The following is a 15,019-nucleotide window of genomic DNA, read 5'->3' as shown; positions in this document are numbered from 1 at the left end:
TTTAAATTCAGCCGTTAATTTAGGTTATTCTTTCCCCTCCATCCATCCCTAATTAATTCACTGTTTATTCTTCACTAATTCATACCCTTACTTACTCGCCCGCCAAAGAATTGTTAGAAGTGTTAACTCATGCATGAATGCTTGCTTTATACATGTGACCAAAATAACATGTTATACATGTTACAAAATAACATGGAATAAATATGGATAATTCAATCTACATGAATTAACAGGGCTGAATTCAAAATGAAAACAAAGAGGAAGTGCAGAAGATATTCAGGTGTTATTCTTGTGGTATTCTGGTAGAATTCATTATGAATTATTGGCCACTATTTTTAAGTGTTATCGTATTTACTAGTACAGTAAACCGTCACATATCCGACTGTGGTGGGACCAGAGTAAAAGGTGAATATATAAAACGTTGGGAGAATGAATCCTGTCTTAAATAGCATTATACACAGCTGGAACAATTACTGTATTCACACAATTATTGTTTTGTGATTCAGCTTTTATTAGGGAGCTCCCCCAAATCCCTTGTTTAGAAGGATACAGGGTATTAACCCTTAGCGGTTCATTTATTCAGTGCTTGTCAGGCGCGTCAGGTCCAGTTTATTTTCACACGCACTGTTTATTTTACACACGCTGTTTAATTTTTTTTTTTTCCAGAGTAAAATGTGTTGAAAAGGCACTGAATTGCAAAACTACAGTCAGTACTGCATCTCCAGCCAAGCCCCACCCCTTGTTTGCTGTATTTTTCACATACCTCTTTATAGATGTGCATACTGACAAATCCTCTCTTGATCACTTGGTTTATCACCAAACTCCTCAATAATGCGATCCAAGTCATTATTTTATTACTATAACATCTCAAAAAGCTTTGCAAATGTCTGTGATATTCTTTAAGTGCTGGATGCAGAAGCTGCGATCTCCTTTGTTTATGTCTGTGCTATCGCTGTGTGCATGGGACTATCTGATACAGCCTTTTTTTTTTTTCCCCGGCTTCATTAGGCTCCTATCAGTCTCACTCGGCCATTGAAGGGTTTTCTCGGCTTTTTACGGAGAAAAAAATTGACTAGAGACCTGTGCTTTATGTCTTTTTGATCCAACATCGGAGTGGAAAGGGAAAATTGTAATGTCGGATCTGGTCCGAAATAGGACCGCAAAGAGTTAATGCTTGTAACAGAGTACCCATCTTCCGTGTGGTTGCGTGCATTCACTGCTGCTTGGCAGGCAGGAGATCAAAACGGAGGTTGAAGATGATATGCCCCCGCAGACGAATAGGATTTATTTACACTAGTGCATGCAGCACATACAACACAGTGTACGAAAACTTTGGTTGGATCTACAATATCTGAACTAATCTTCGCTGTTCAATAATAAATTAACATTGTTGAAGAGGTTGATCATGGCAGATAAACGGTTAGGGCAGATATGTGACAGGCGGATACGCAACGGATTACCATACTAAACACTAATCACCAAAGCTGAAAGAATATTCTTTCTTTGAATATTGAATATTCACAGCCCTGGAAACACAGAATGAACCTGAAAATTTGGCTTTTAGCTAATCCTCAGACTAGATAGAAAAAAAGACACATCATCCTCTCATTTCAAAGAACTAAAGCCCAGCTCCCTCCACTATTAAGAAGGTTCTCCAGGGAAAGGTTATTATTAATGATGGGTAAGAATAAAAAATAAAAAACTTTTAGGGGGGTGAATTGGATAATTATCCACTCATTATCTATACAGAAATCAGATTTCACAAGGAGTTTGCCTCTACTAGCTAAGTTGAAGACCTGGAATAATTACGGCATAAGCTGCCTGCATTTAGAATTAAAGTATGAGATGGACCAGAGCAAACAGAGTAAATTACTTATGTCAGCCGCAGTACTAAGATGTTTGAGGCCGCCCCCACTTATCCCAACCTCCGCCAAAATTTAGCTTCTGTTCAGAAACAATTAATCCCATCCTGCCCGACAGTACATAGCCTGCCAGCTGTGCTTAGGCACTTGTTTTTCCTCCAATGAATATAATTATAGCAATTGAAATGAAGAGCTCAGCTTCAGGAGTTTAATAAAGTATAAGTATTTGCTATCTCGGTACAGACAATGTTACCCTGACTCAGAAAAATAGCACTCACAGTATAATTTATATCAATCAAAAATTATAGGAGGACTATGAAACTACTACCTTCTCTGTGCTTGCCAAGTGAAGCCCCCAATATCAGTGCACAAATTAATCTATTTCGTGTCCATTAGGGGCTGATGGAGCCCAGAGGAAAAAAATATGGGACTTGATTTAATTTTTCAAAACGGCATACTGAACCTCTTATTTTTATGGAGCATGGTTATATTTAGGTAGCTGAAGACATTTACAAAGCCCATGCTATTTTGAGCAGGCATGTCTGTCTCGTAGCAGACTCTACAGTGCCTATAGAAAGTCTACACCCCCTTTCAAAATTTTTACCTTTTGTTTCCTTATAGCCTGGAATGAAAATGTAGTAAAATATATATATATTTTTTTTCATTTATCTACACATCCTACCCCAAAACTTCCAAGTGAAAAAAATATTCTAGAAATTTGTAGAAAATTAATTAAAAATAAAAACTGAAATAGCTTGGTGGTGTCCAAGTGTCCACCCCCCTTCTAATAGCAATCCTAAATTAGCTCAGGTGTAACCAACTGCCTTCAAAATCACACACAAAGAGGCCTCCACCTGTGTAAAACTGTAGTGATTCACATGATTTCAGGAAAAATTCAGTAGTTCCTGCAGGTTCCCTCTACTGGGTAGTGCATTTCAAAGCAAAGACTCAACAATGAGCACCAAGGAGCTTTCAAAAGAACTCTGGGACAAAGTTGTTGAAAGGCACTGATCAGGAGATGTGTATAAAAAAATATTAAAGGCCTTGAATATTCCTTGGAGCACAGTTAAGATGATTATTAAGAAGTGGAAGGTGTATGGCACCACCAAGACCCTGCCTAGATCAGGCCGTTCCTCCAAACTGGATGACCGAGCAAGAAGGAGACTGATCAGAGAGGCTACCAAGAGGCCAATGACAACTTTGCAAGAGCTACGGACTTTTATGGCCAAGACTGATCAAAGTGTGCATGTGACAACACTATCCTAAGCACTCCACAAATCTGACCTGTATTTTACTCAAGAAAGCCCACTCTGAATCCCATTTGAAGTATGCAAAAAACACTCAGGAGTTTCTGTAGCCATGTGACAAAAAGTTTGGTGGTCTGATGAAACTAAAATGCAACTTTTTGGCCTAAATGCAAAGCTATATGTTTGGCGCAAACCCAATACAGTGCATCACCCAAAGAACACCATCTCTACTGTGAAGCATGGTGGTGACAGCATCATGTTATGGGGATGTTTCTCATCGGCAGGCACTGGGGCACTTGCAAGATAGAAGGGAAAATGACTGGAGCAAAGTACAGAAAAGTCCTTGAGGAAAACCTGCTGCCCTCTGCAAGAAAGCTGAAACTGGGATGGAAGTTCAATTTCAGCATGACAACGACCCAAAGCTACACTGGAGTAGCTAAGGAACAAAAAGGTAAATGTCCTTGAGTGGCTCAGTCAGAGTCCCAACCTAAATCCAATCGAAAATTTGTAGCATTCCTTGAAGATTGCTGTCCATCAGCGCTCCCCAAGGAACTTGACAGATGTATTTTAAAATGATAAAATAAACAAGAAATGGTAACAGTAGGTATAGGGTTACCTTGATGACCTGGATGGGATCAGCAACCTGGCTGATGGACGTGTTTGAGTAATGCTTTGTTTCTTCTGTAAGGTTTAAATGCCAGCTGTTTTCCTGGACCGATACTTTGCTCTTCCAGGTTTTAACATCAAGGCAAAACATGCCATGCCCTTGACAACAGAAAAATAAACCAGAGAGGCACAATGTAAATTTGAGCAAATGTTGTTTAACAGCATAGCAATAATGTGAGCACCTTGCACATTAAACAGCTGTTAATTGTAATCCACAGTAGCAAAAAAAGGGAACAAGTATAATAATGTCTGAACACAATGATGCAAGCACACACACACAAAAAAAATGTACAAAGCTGCTGTTTGGCACATAAGCAGAAGACGTGTCAAAAGTGCTCATTAAAGAGACTGCGAGAAATAATTTTCAACACATTTTCTAAACAGCACCTATATATGATGTTACATAATGCAGAAACAACTTATGAATACCTAAAGAGCTCTTGAATTAAACTCCTCAATCGCTTTGTAACTTCAATGTGTGTTTTTCTTATGTTATTAAAAGTATATTAAAATGTATATTATAGTATGTGTGTTTTACAAATATTTCCAATACAGAATTATTCCCTTTACCATCATGGCAACGCTGCTCATGCAACACTACCTGGGGCATCAACAGGTAGGATAGGAAAAGCAGCCACTGTCATTGTAATAAGCTAATCACAGCTATAGCTATGACCAAAAGTATTGCATCACCGAGAATGTTATGATTGAGACATAATTAAAAAAAAAATTATATATATATATATATATATATATATAATATATATATATATATATATAGTGTGTGACAGAGATAGAATGATTCTTGATGTTAGGTCTCCCTCCTGACCTGTGAGGGCACTATGTAAAAGGAACAGAGTACCCTTAATCAAATGGCATGACAATATATTCCTTAGGGTAGGTGGAAGTCGGTCATTTAGGAAGGGGGCTAAGCTACTGTACCCAAGTTGAACGACTCAGACGGGAGACGGCGTGGCATCCGAGGACTGGAGGAGCGGATGTGCTCGTTAACCTAGTAAGCCTGTGTTGCCGTACTGTGAACCATGATATTTTGTCTTGTGTCTGTTTGTTAACTGTTGTCTGTTTTTACTTTACGAAAGTCACATAGGAGACAAAAGTGTTTAAAGTTGCCTGCATTCCTAATAGTGACATTTGTAAAAAGTAATTACTTTATGATATGAAAGCATGTAGATTAAATGAGAGATCTTTGATTATTTAACTAAAGGGGTGTTGCTGTCGTGTTGCCAGACAGAACGCACACGCAACAACGCTCCATAAAATAACAGTGCAAAGTTTAGAGGCAAATTACCTCAGCTTTGCCAAGAAATCCATAAAACACTGCAATTCCTGAACATTCTGCTCCTGATTACCAAACTCCTCTTAACCTGAGGCTGAGGCAGGGTGAAACAGGACCAGCCGACTTCCATGTTTGAACATCTTCAGATTTGTATCTGTAGAAGAAAAACAAAATATTTGAATATTTGAACTTAATATTCTTTACTAATATGTGGGTGAATCTCTTTATAAGTGGTGACGGTAGTGTCTACTTTATTGATCCAAACCACCACCTGTTATATGTTGATTCTATTTGAACGCTATAGCAATCCTTCTGGGGTATTCCCCAAGGGGCGGTTTATTGCCAACATTATTAAAAGGTCATATAGCTATCAAGGTTTATACATTTAAAGGAAGCGGTATTAAGATTGGCTGCTGTTAAGATCATCCAAATAGCCCTGTGTTCCATAAACAAACAATTGGTCACCACGGCCTACAGTACACTCACAGCATACAGAATAGCATCTTCAAAACAAATGCCTAGATTCATCATAACCAGGCATGTGTGTGTATGTGTGTTCTTTGACACATTAAAAAAAAAACAACTTTAATCTTTATTCTATTAGTGTAGGAATAACTAACCACGCGAGTTAAGTCATTCTCTTATTGTAAAGCTGTGGTCACCCTTCACACGTTAATGTCACATTTACTAGGCCATTTTGCCTGACATATTCAGCTATGTTTTTTTAACGGATGCTAGAGCTACATTTATTCTCTAAAAAGAACATTTTAAGATTGACTCGATATAATATTAGTAAAAGCACAACCGCTTCGCAGCAAACAAAGAGATACCGTTGCACATGTAAACAAAGCCCACATATAACGTTATCATAACCTCTTACTTTGCTGGAAAAGGGAAATGTAGTCATGAAACCGTCACCTCGTTGTAGTTCAGGATCTGTGTTTGTACTTTTCATGTAGTTAGCCTATGTTACTTAATATTCATGGCATGTGATGGCACCAGATTGCTGCCACTCACACACCCCATGTCAGTCTTCCCGTGGAAGATGTAAACAAACAACACGCCACGTGGAGCGTCTGCACTAACAGAAAGAGCTGACGTCAGCCCGCACAACGTAAAGAAAAACTAGTACAGTGATAAACCACCAGCGCTTCACCTGGGCTTCAGCCATGGTTGATGTTTACAACAGTCAACACAAGAAGGCATCTGAAACGTTTTATTTTAGGTATTTGTAGGACGATGACAAAAATAGCCGGTAACCGAGCACTAACGAAGGTGTTCAACATATAAAAGCACGGTAACTGTGGCGCACTGTACATTTGTTATGAAGGTGCAACATGTATAACTACAGTTGTGGGAAGACAGTCTTCCTGGGCGATATTATTCAATCCTTGTTTGGGAATTTCTTCCTTGAGGTTCCGGTTATTATCCCAGCCCTTTCTCAGGTGAGGTGGTTTAGTTTTGGCCCTGATGTAGGGTTAGGGTTTTATGGTGTTGCAGAAGCTTCCTAGACCTTTCTTTCAAATTTAGGGTTAATAGATTTCTAAAACCGGGACATTTTTGTCTTCCCTTCATATAATTAAAAAACAAACAAACAAAAAAAAAAAACGTGTGTGTCTAGTGCAGATCATAACAATTATGAAAGATCAGCTATTGCCATTTTTTTAACATGGTCCAGGATGTTAAACAGAATATTAATTATTTAACACATAATCAGAATTATTAAACAAGTAATCCATAAGATTGTTTATTTACATTTTGAATAATACATTAGTCAGTTGTCAACTTGCTGAGCTCACTGCTACAGTTTTGTGATTATAAAAAAAGTGAAATCAGTAGCAAAACTTGGAAGATTAAACAATTTTTACAATTTTATCCCAGTTTTCCCAGGACATCTGGTAACGCTATTCAGATTACAAATATGCAACACATACCTGCTTTTTACGCTGGATAGAACATCACAAGCCAGTCAACTGACTTGCCTGTTGTCAGGCACACACTGTCTCTTGTATTTTTCCAAAAAACCTGCCACTTACATTCAAAAGTGATTACAATACATGCACTGCAAGATGATTCAGGTAATTCAGTAGACAGAACACCACCTACAGTCATTCTGTATGTTTGACCTTGTATGCGTAGGACAGAACATGCTATAATGAAACAAAATATACTGATAAGCAATGTCAGTGCAGTTTATTCCCACTTTAGTCTTTTTATACTCCTTGCAAAGCTGTAACAATTCAAAGCCTTTGAATTTCTTTAAGAACCTGCAAAAAACAATAAATATGTTTGAGCTGTTCAACAAACAATGCCCAATGGTATCATTCCCCTTAAAAAACATTTTCATGGGATGCAAGGGGCTTTAATATTGCTTTAAATATTAAAAAGAAAGAACAGAGCCTCATTCATTTTTAATTTACTGGATATAACTGTAAGGAATCGTTTATCATAAATTATATATATATATATATATATATATATATATATATATATATATATATATATATATATATATGAGAAGTTTTATTTTGAAATGAAACTTCACTCTTCAACCAGCATTTCTTTAATAACACACTCAGTATTTAGTTCCTTAGTGAGGCATGTTCTGTTTTGCCTTGACTTATGAGGCTTGGAGGCTGAACTGTAATTATGTACAGTAGGACTGTAGCAGTCCTTACCTAGTAGCTTTCAAATGCACAGGAGTTCACCAAAATGCAAATTTATATTTTTTGTCTGTTTCCTCGCTCACCATGTGACCAGTTTATTCCTACTTTTTATTGTTCAAATTAACTATTACAGATGTGCAGACAAGTCATATTTGACAAACATTGAGAAAATAAAACATACTGCAATTTAAAAACCCCTTATAAATCAATGGAAACCATCACTCAACTTACCATTTATTTGATGTCCACACTGGGTATGAATGACTGCCTGTACAAAAACTAAAATAATGTTTAATTCATTTGAGAAACAAACTACTGGTATATTGATTATCCAGCTCATTTTCTCCTTTAATTAATTTAGGAAAAAAAAAAAAAAAAATCAAAGCAAACCTTTCAAGGATATCATTTTGTCTTGTAGAGTTATAGAGCGTCTCTATTAACAATAATTACCTCACACTTCTCATATAACTAAATTCATCACCGATTATCATATTTTTGCAATCAGCTTTTTCCTTAGGCTTTTAAAGACAAAAAAAAAAAAAAGAATGCATTTCATTTTTATTTCTTTGCCTTGCGGCTTCCGATCTGAAATTACTGGGCAATAAAGATTGTGCGCGTGTGAAACACATTTAAAACAGAATGGGTTTGTTTGATCATTGCTTTGTTGGGAAATGTATCTTTTTGGGATTTCTTTCCATTTTCAGCCCCGACTGCGGTACAAACCACATTTCCATGGGTACTCCCTTAAGGTATTGCTCTGTTGAATTATTAATCCAGAACTGTTGATATATCGTCAACCTTGTTCATACATTCTTCCAAAATGAGTGTTACAGTAGGCTGGGATTTATAACACAAGCTTGACATATGCTGCTAATTCACCTAGACAGTCTTGTCAGTTCCAGCTTTATAAATAATTGATACCCAGGGCTTGGAGTTCAGCTTCTGTTAGTACTTCAGCTGTTAGATTTCAGCAGCGTAATGGATGAATATTTGTTTATAATTTCTGTACACAGACCCTATGTCAGGTCCCTTGCCTAATTTACATAGGTAGATTGAGATGTTGGGACTGTAACGAGCATGTGAAGGTGATGAATTGTTTGCTCCTCGCTGCCGCTGCAGTTCTGTAAATGTTTGATTAGTTTTGAATGGATTACTGTTAGATTATCTGGTTCAGGGGTTAAAATCGGCACCTCTTTGCTCCCAAAGCTTGCCTGATCCCTGTTTGACAGCTTGCAAGCCCCACATGCCTTGGTGCTGATATGAAAACGAGTATGCTTTTCCACTTGTGTGCTGTGGTTGGGCCTGCCAGTGTTGTGCAAAACACAACTAACAGGATATTTAAGGTAAGAAATGAAATGCATAAAGAATCCCCTTCCCAAACTGCTTTTTTAAATGTTGTTTTTATTTACGATGACAGCTCCCCCACTAGTCTGCTGGCAGTTCAAGTTCAGATTAGGTCTGTGGTATTACCTAAATGTATTGAATAAGTACAGTAGCTTAAGGTTGCAGTAAATGAAACCAGTCCTGGTCATGATCTCACCCCAGCCCTTACTCCTGGCTCTACAGTAAGGCTCACCCTTTTATCCCAGACTTGGAAGGGTGCCAAGGATTCAATCGCTGCATTGCTGTTGGTTAATCTTATGACAAAAAAAGAAAATGGTGTAATTATCAGACAAAGAAGATGGAAGTGGCTGGGGCCATGTTCCTAAAACGGGAGGAGGCAACATTTCAGATCCTGCATTGAGCTAGAACCCAGTTAGGAGACAGAATAGAGTGAGAGTGTGGACAATGAGGAGAGACGGACAATGGGCTGAAAATTAGAAGCAGAAGGACTCATCTGAGGAACAGCTGAAATAGCAGCAAAGGCAGACCTGTAAAAAAGTGGACTTTTTATTTGTATTATTAGCCACTAGGCATTAAAATAATAAATTGTGTCCTGCACTACAACAAAATATTTATTTAAAAAAAAAAAAAATATATATATATATATATATATATATATATATATATATATATATATATATATATATATATATATATATAATTTGTTTTGTTTTAACAATCCCACCATTTGTGTGGGAGGAGTCCATAATACTGTGGGAGGTTATTAATACTGAGGGGCAACCAATACATTTTACATAATGTGTTACTTATTTAAATTATTCTACATTTATGTGTACCTAATAGAAAATAACCGTCTTGAATCTAGATGCATGTATTGTGGAATAGGGTGATTTGAGATGCACTTATAGAAAATTAAAAGGCTTCTTAAAAGTTTAATGTTAAACAGGAGACATAGTAAAGCAAATGTATTTATGGTTAAACTGGTTAAACATAAAGTTAAATGCAAGTTATTATCAAACTCCACACTTCTCCAGAATTGCAGTCTGCTATAGTATTTATTAGAACTGAATAAGTGTCCCCCAATGTTTCAAATGTGGCAGTGGTTTATATATTTCTATCTTTCCCCATACTCCTTGTGCTGCTGCGGTATTAAGTGAGTTTAAAATTCTACACTTTATTCTGTAACGTGAAAAACCTAGACAGTCCAGATCAAGCATCAGGATTTAATGCTGGCAGCTAAACTGAATTGTGCTCCACCAGCACTCTACTGAGCTGTTTCTTTGTCAGCCCTGGTCGGCGTACGTTTCCATGGCTTGTATAGCAATCATGTTTGTGATTAAATGGGTAATGAAACACGTGCTCCCTCTTTTTGTCTGCCCTTCTGATTAAGCCTGCTTTCTATTTAGCCCCCCCGTGATTTATGGCACTCAACTGTTGAGGTGAACGTGGGCCCATCAGTTCTGCAGCCTATTACAGCTCCGGAGAGTGTGTCGGGTTGCCTGCAAGGCTTGAACCAGCTCCTGACAGCCACCGCTCCCCGCTACATTACCCGATCTGTTTGGCTTCCTGTTGTGACCTTTCATACAGTAAAATATATTAGTCCAACAGCATGGTCTCATTAAAAGAGTGAATTAACTAAAGAGTCTTGTTAACTAAATGACAGCCAAAGGACTGAGAGCTAATAGCCATGGGCAGTTAGAAACTTAACTCATGAATCAGGCTGTTAATGCTGCTTGATGCCTGGAGCACTAAGGGCACATCTCTCTCTCTCTCTCTCTCTCTCTCTCTCTCTCTCTCTCTCTCTCTCTCTCTGCTGGCTCTCATAAGAAGAAAAGCTCATTACTTTCCTCCTGATGGGAGAAAATGAGTGAATGGACAATAATAAAGCTTGAATTTTTCAATACTGTTAAAAATGGGGGCTGACAGATTGCCGACAATGAAGGGGACAGGCCTAGACACTGCGTACAGAGCCACCGAATTAGCAATACCATATATCATACAATCTAATTAAATCAAAGTGCAGAATGAAATTAGTTTTCTGTGACTGAAACCGCCGCTGAAAGAGCACTATTAAATGAACTGTAGAGGTTGAATTAAATAATTCACAGTGAGGGATTTTGCATTTATACAAAAATTGTGCACTTAATTGTCCATGCTATATTATAGATTTGGCCTTATGTTAACAATGTGCCTTAAGCACACTTACTGGAGCATATCATGCACATATTAAACTAAACACAGATGATAAGGCCTAAACTGCTTGGTGAAATAGAGGGATAATACTATTAGAACATCCCAGACAATATGCCTTACAATTGGAATTACAAGGCAGAACCATAACCTGTAGTAAAGCACAATGAAATTATATTTAATATTGACCAGTCTTCACCACACTGAAACAAATGCTCTGACTAGTTTTAGCACATGAATAAATGCATAACAGATTTTGCTGGATTGAAATCTAGTCATCACCACCTGTGCAGATTGCAGTGAGATTCATGGGGTTTCCATGTGGGGCAATTTACACGTGAAATGGCGATGCACGTGCACGTTTGGGAGAATTACTTGTGTAAATCAGGTTTGTGGCCAAAAAGAGGGATAGGGTAAAACTCATTTACTCATGTAAATGACAAAAAACATGGGAAAATCCACACCCAGTTTCCCATAGAAACCTGCATTTCACATGTAAATGTTAATTAGCTTGTTTATCCTTGAGTGACATCAATATAAATACTGCAAGGGAGCAGGTAAGTTGTTACTGTGGATTCCAAGACGGCAGAAAGTAGTGGCTGATGGGTGGTTTTATGGTTAGCAGTGCTGTAGTTCACCTTAATGACAATGTGGGCGGCTTTTTTATTATTATTTTTTGCTGTGTCTGGCCTGTCATGTTGTATATATCTTGTGGCTTTCCAGTTCTGTATAAAACCACTTAACATGAGCTGCGTTTTGCCCTTGTTATAGTATTAAAGCAGCTGTTTGAGAATACCCTTGCTGTAAAAACTATGCTAAAGTTAAACACGAAGAACAAGTGAGCTGCTTACTAAATGTTTGTAACTGAATTCCCTCGCTATTGATCCCAGCTATGTCCAAAGACGACGTGTGTCTGCCCTCCACTCAAAATCGCTGGAGCGAGGAGGAAACCCGGGCATTAATAAGTGTATAGTTAGTGACTTGGATGTATTGAGCCAGCTCGATTGCTCGAAACAGCGTAATAAGCATATGTGCCAACAAGTAGTTGATGCACTCTCAGAAAAAGGAACAGAGAGAACATTCCCACAAGCTAGGGACACATTTTTTAAAAAATGAAACAGTCCTACCTGTAGGAACAAGCAAGAAAGTGTCATTCGGGAGAAGCAGGACAGTCCTGCAATAGCTATGTACGGGTTGCAGTGCTTCTGAACAAGGGAGTTGACAAACTTGTAAATACAGCAATGAACTGTGGTTTTACTACACTGTACTCAGCTGAGTAACCCTAACGTACTCAGCTGAGGATGCTAGCCTATACAGAGCAATCGCCACTATTTTTTTTTTTCCAATGGCACAGGAGGCTGTACGTAATTCCTTTTTCGCTGCATATCGTCCTTTACCAGTTCCACTATAAAGCTGAATGTTGTCCTGGTGACGCGAAAAGACTCTATCCACTGCAGATCTGTGAAAGAATAAATGCAGCACAACTTCATCCCACCAGCAAGATGCCCGGTTTACTCGAGTAAAATAAACTGAGCGAATGGAAACCCAAAAAAGCATTTCACACGAGACATTTTTCTCGAGTAAATGTCTCAAGCTAAAAAAAAAAAAACACACATGGAAACTCTACCATTGTTTTTTATAAGGCCATGAAACTGTGGAGGTACTGTTTCTGCACTGAAAATGTTTGTTTATGGAAGCTGAATTCCCAATGTCTACATATTAACGTTTGGAACACTACACTGATCCTAATTTGCAACACACACACAAATGTTTTGTCTAGTGTATTTGTTTTATTATCATAAATGTATGATATTGGTTCGGTTTCAACTGTGATCAGTAGGCATTTCATTAAGAGAAAGCAGTGAAAGGTCAGTCTGGATGATCAGGATTTGGATTAGCAAGGGCCAAGTCTACTGAATTTTAATATTGATATATAATTAGTATACTAGGCTGCTGTTTTAAGTGGTTATCAAGTAGAGCCCTTGCTCGAACTGAGGATAGTTGCAGCAATTGTGAGTATTTATAGTTTTTAGTGCTACTAATGAATATGACTTGAATAACCCAGATTGTCTTTATCTACCACTGTACTGTATTCTATGTTCAATTTTTATTATTTTTTATTTCTATTTGGAAACTTTTATAGCAGTGCAGCTCCTCTGCTACAATCTCAAACCAGTCCATAGCTTCATTACATTACTTACATGTTCCCCAATCAAGGGTATGTTTTCTATTCAAGCTTTCTTACAGTAAATGTACTCAAGCATTTCTTTCTCTCTCTTTTTTTTTTTTTTTTTTTGCTGTCAAGCAACACAACTTTATTACAGTTTCAGTCAATACCATAATAATAAAAGAATGCGGAGCAGAGAAAGTACTGAATTACACTTTTAACAAGAATATACTAGATGCACATTCAGTGAATATTGAGTTTTAAACTTGTCTTATGGTGATTTGTGGCCATGTCAGTGCAAATATTTTTCAATGTCATTGCCGAAGCCTGTGCTGTCACTTACATGGTCAGCTGGGGAATAAGAGGCATAACACTGTGATCTTGCTATTAATGGGAGCTGTTGAGAATGGCAAAGGTGATGAAGTACTATTTAGTTATAGAGACCATATTTTTGCTTCGGGACATTATTATAAAACATGGTGTTATTTTGTCAGATTTCAATCACGTTCCAAACAATTTGTTATAAAACATACACGCTGCACCCATCTGTAATGACAGATGGGTTATTTTCCCGCTGCTTGCAGAGAGGCGTTCTGTTTCTTTAGTCTCAAGGTTTAACTTTAACAACTATATATTAACTTTTTTCTTTCAGAGTTTAATCTTTTTAACAGCAGGGTTTTGGCAGAGTAATTTCGGTGAAGGGCAATGCTTTTATTATCTGTCTTGCATCTTCACTGTCATTGGAGAAACGAAGACCTCACACGTCTGAAGTTTCCATTCAGGTTCAGGGAATAATCTCTCCAAGTAATAAGAAGCATTGAGATACCTTTTGTTTAGCGAACTTGAGTGTCAAGTGCTTTCATGAAAGTAACCACAGGGATCCACTGCCTAATTTTATTCAATAAAACAGATAGACTCGAACAAAGGCCAGGCTTGCAGCCACAAGCACACAATAAGCTCTTACAAAATATATTCTATAGTAATAGTATTGTGCTGCGATATTCAGGAAGCAGTCTGGGATTGCATTTTTAATCACAATACTGCTGTGTGTGTGTGTGTGTGTGTGTGTGTGTGTGTGTGTGTGTATATATATATATATATATATATATATATATATATATATATATATATATATATATATATGTATTTCTGTCCCATCATCTTTCTTCTCTTGCTATTTGATACATTTTTTAAATTGCTATGAAGAGCCATCTCAGAGATTATAATGCAGTAGTACCTGGAGTAGATATACTCAAGTGAAATTTCACAGTAATACTTCATTGCAGTTACTGTTAGTTCGTATTTATTGTAGCAATATGATATATCAAAATCTGATTAGTACTGTTGTTTTGTCTCAATGTTTTCCTTGTTGACAGCCCCAGTGATTAATGAAAGAGATGACCAGGAGCCCAGGCAGTGTGATCACAACGTGATTAAGGCCAGCATGGTCGCACTATGGCCCGTAGGCTGAATCGAAACCTCTTAGCCCTTGGCCCCAGCAGTGAAAGAATAAAACTTCATCTTAATGCAGAACAATTGCATCACTTTGACAAACAAGCTTCAGAGACCTGGCAAGAGAA

General features: G+C 37.6%; 1 long non-coding RNA gene across 2 annotated transcripts in view; it reads right to left on the bottom strand.

The window, feature by feature from the left end:
- The window catches only part of LOC121321521, a 41,478-nt gene extending 35,373 nt beyond the window's left edge, over positions 1-6,105 (bottom strand). For both annotated transcript variants that reach the window (XR_005950949.1, XR_005950948.1), the window contains exons 1-3: positions 5,953-6,105; positions 5,085-5,226; positions 3,726-3,874 (exon numbers count right to left, since the gene is read on the bottom strand). This is a non-coding gene — a long non-coding RNA (uncharacterized LOC121321521). The remainder of the gene's footprint in view (positions 1-3,725; positions 3,875-5,084; positions 5,227-5,952) is intronic.
- Positions 6,106-15,019: the final 8,914 nt, after the last annotated feature.

The sequence above is a fragment of the Polyodon spathula genome, chromosome 10 (genome assembly GCF_017654505.1).
Source record: "Polyodon spathula isolate WHYD16114869_AA chromosome 10, ASM1765450v1, whole genome shotgun sequence".
Lineage (NCBI taxonomy): Eukaryota > Metazoa > Chordata > Actinopteri > Acipenseriformes > Polyodontidae > Polyodon > Polyodon spathula.
This window is presented reverse-complemented; position numbering and strand designations above follow the sequence as displayed.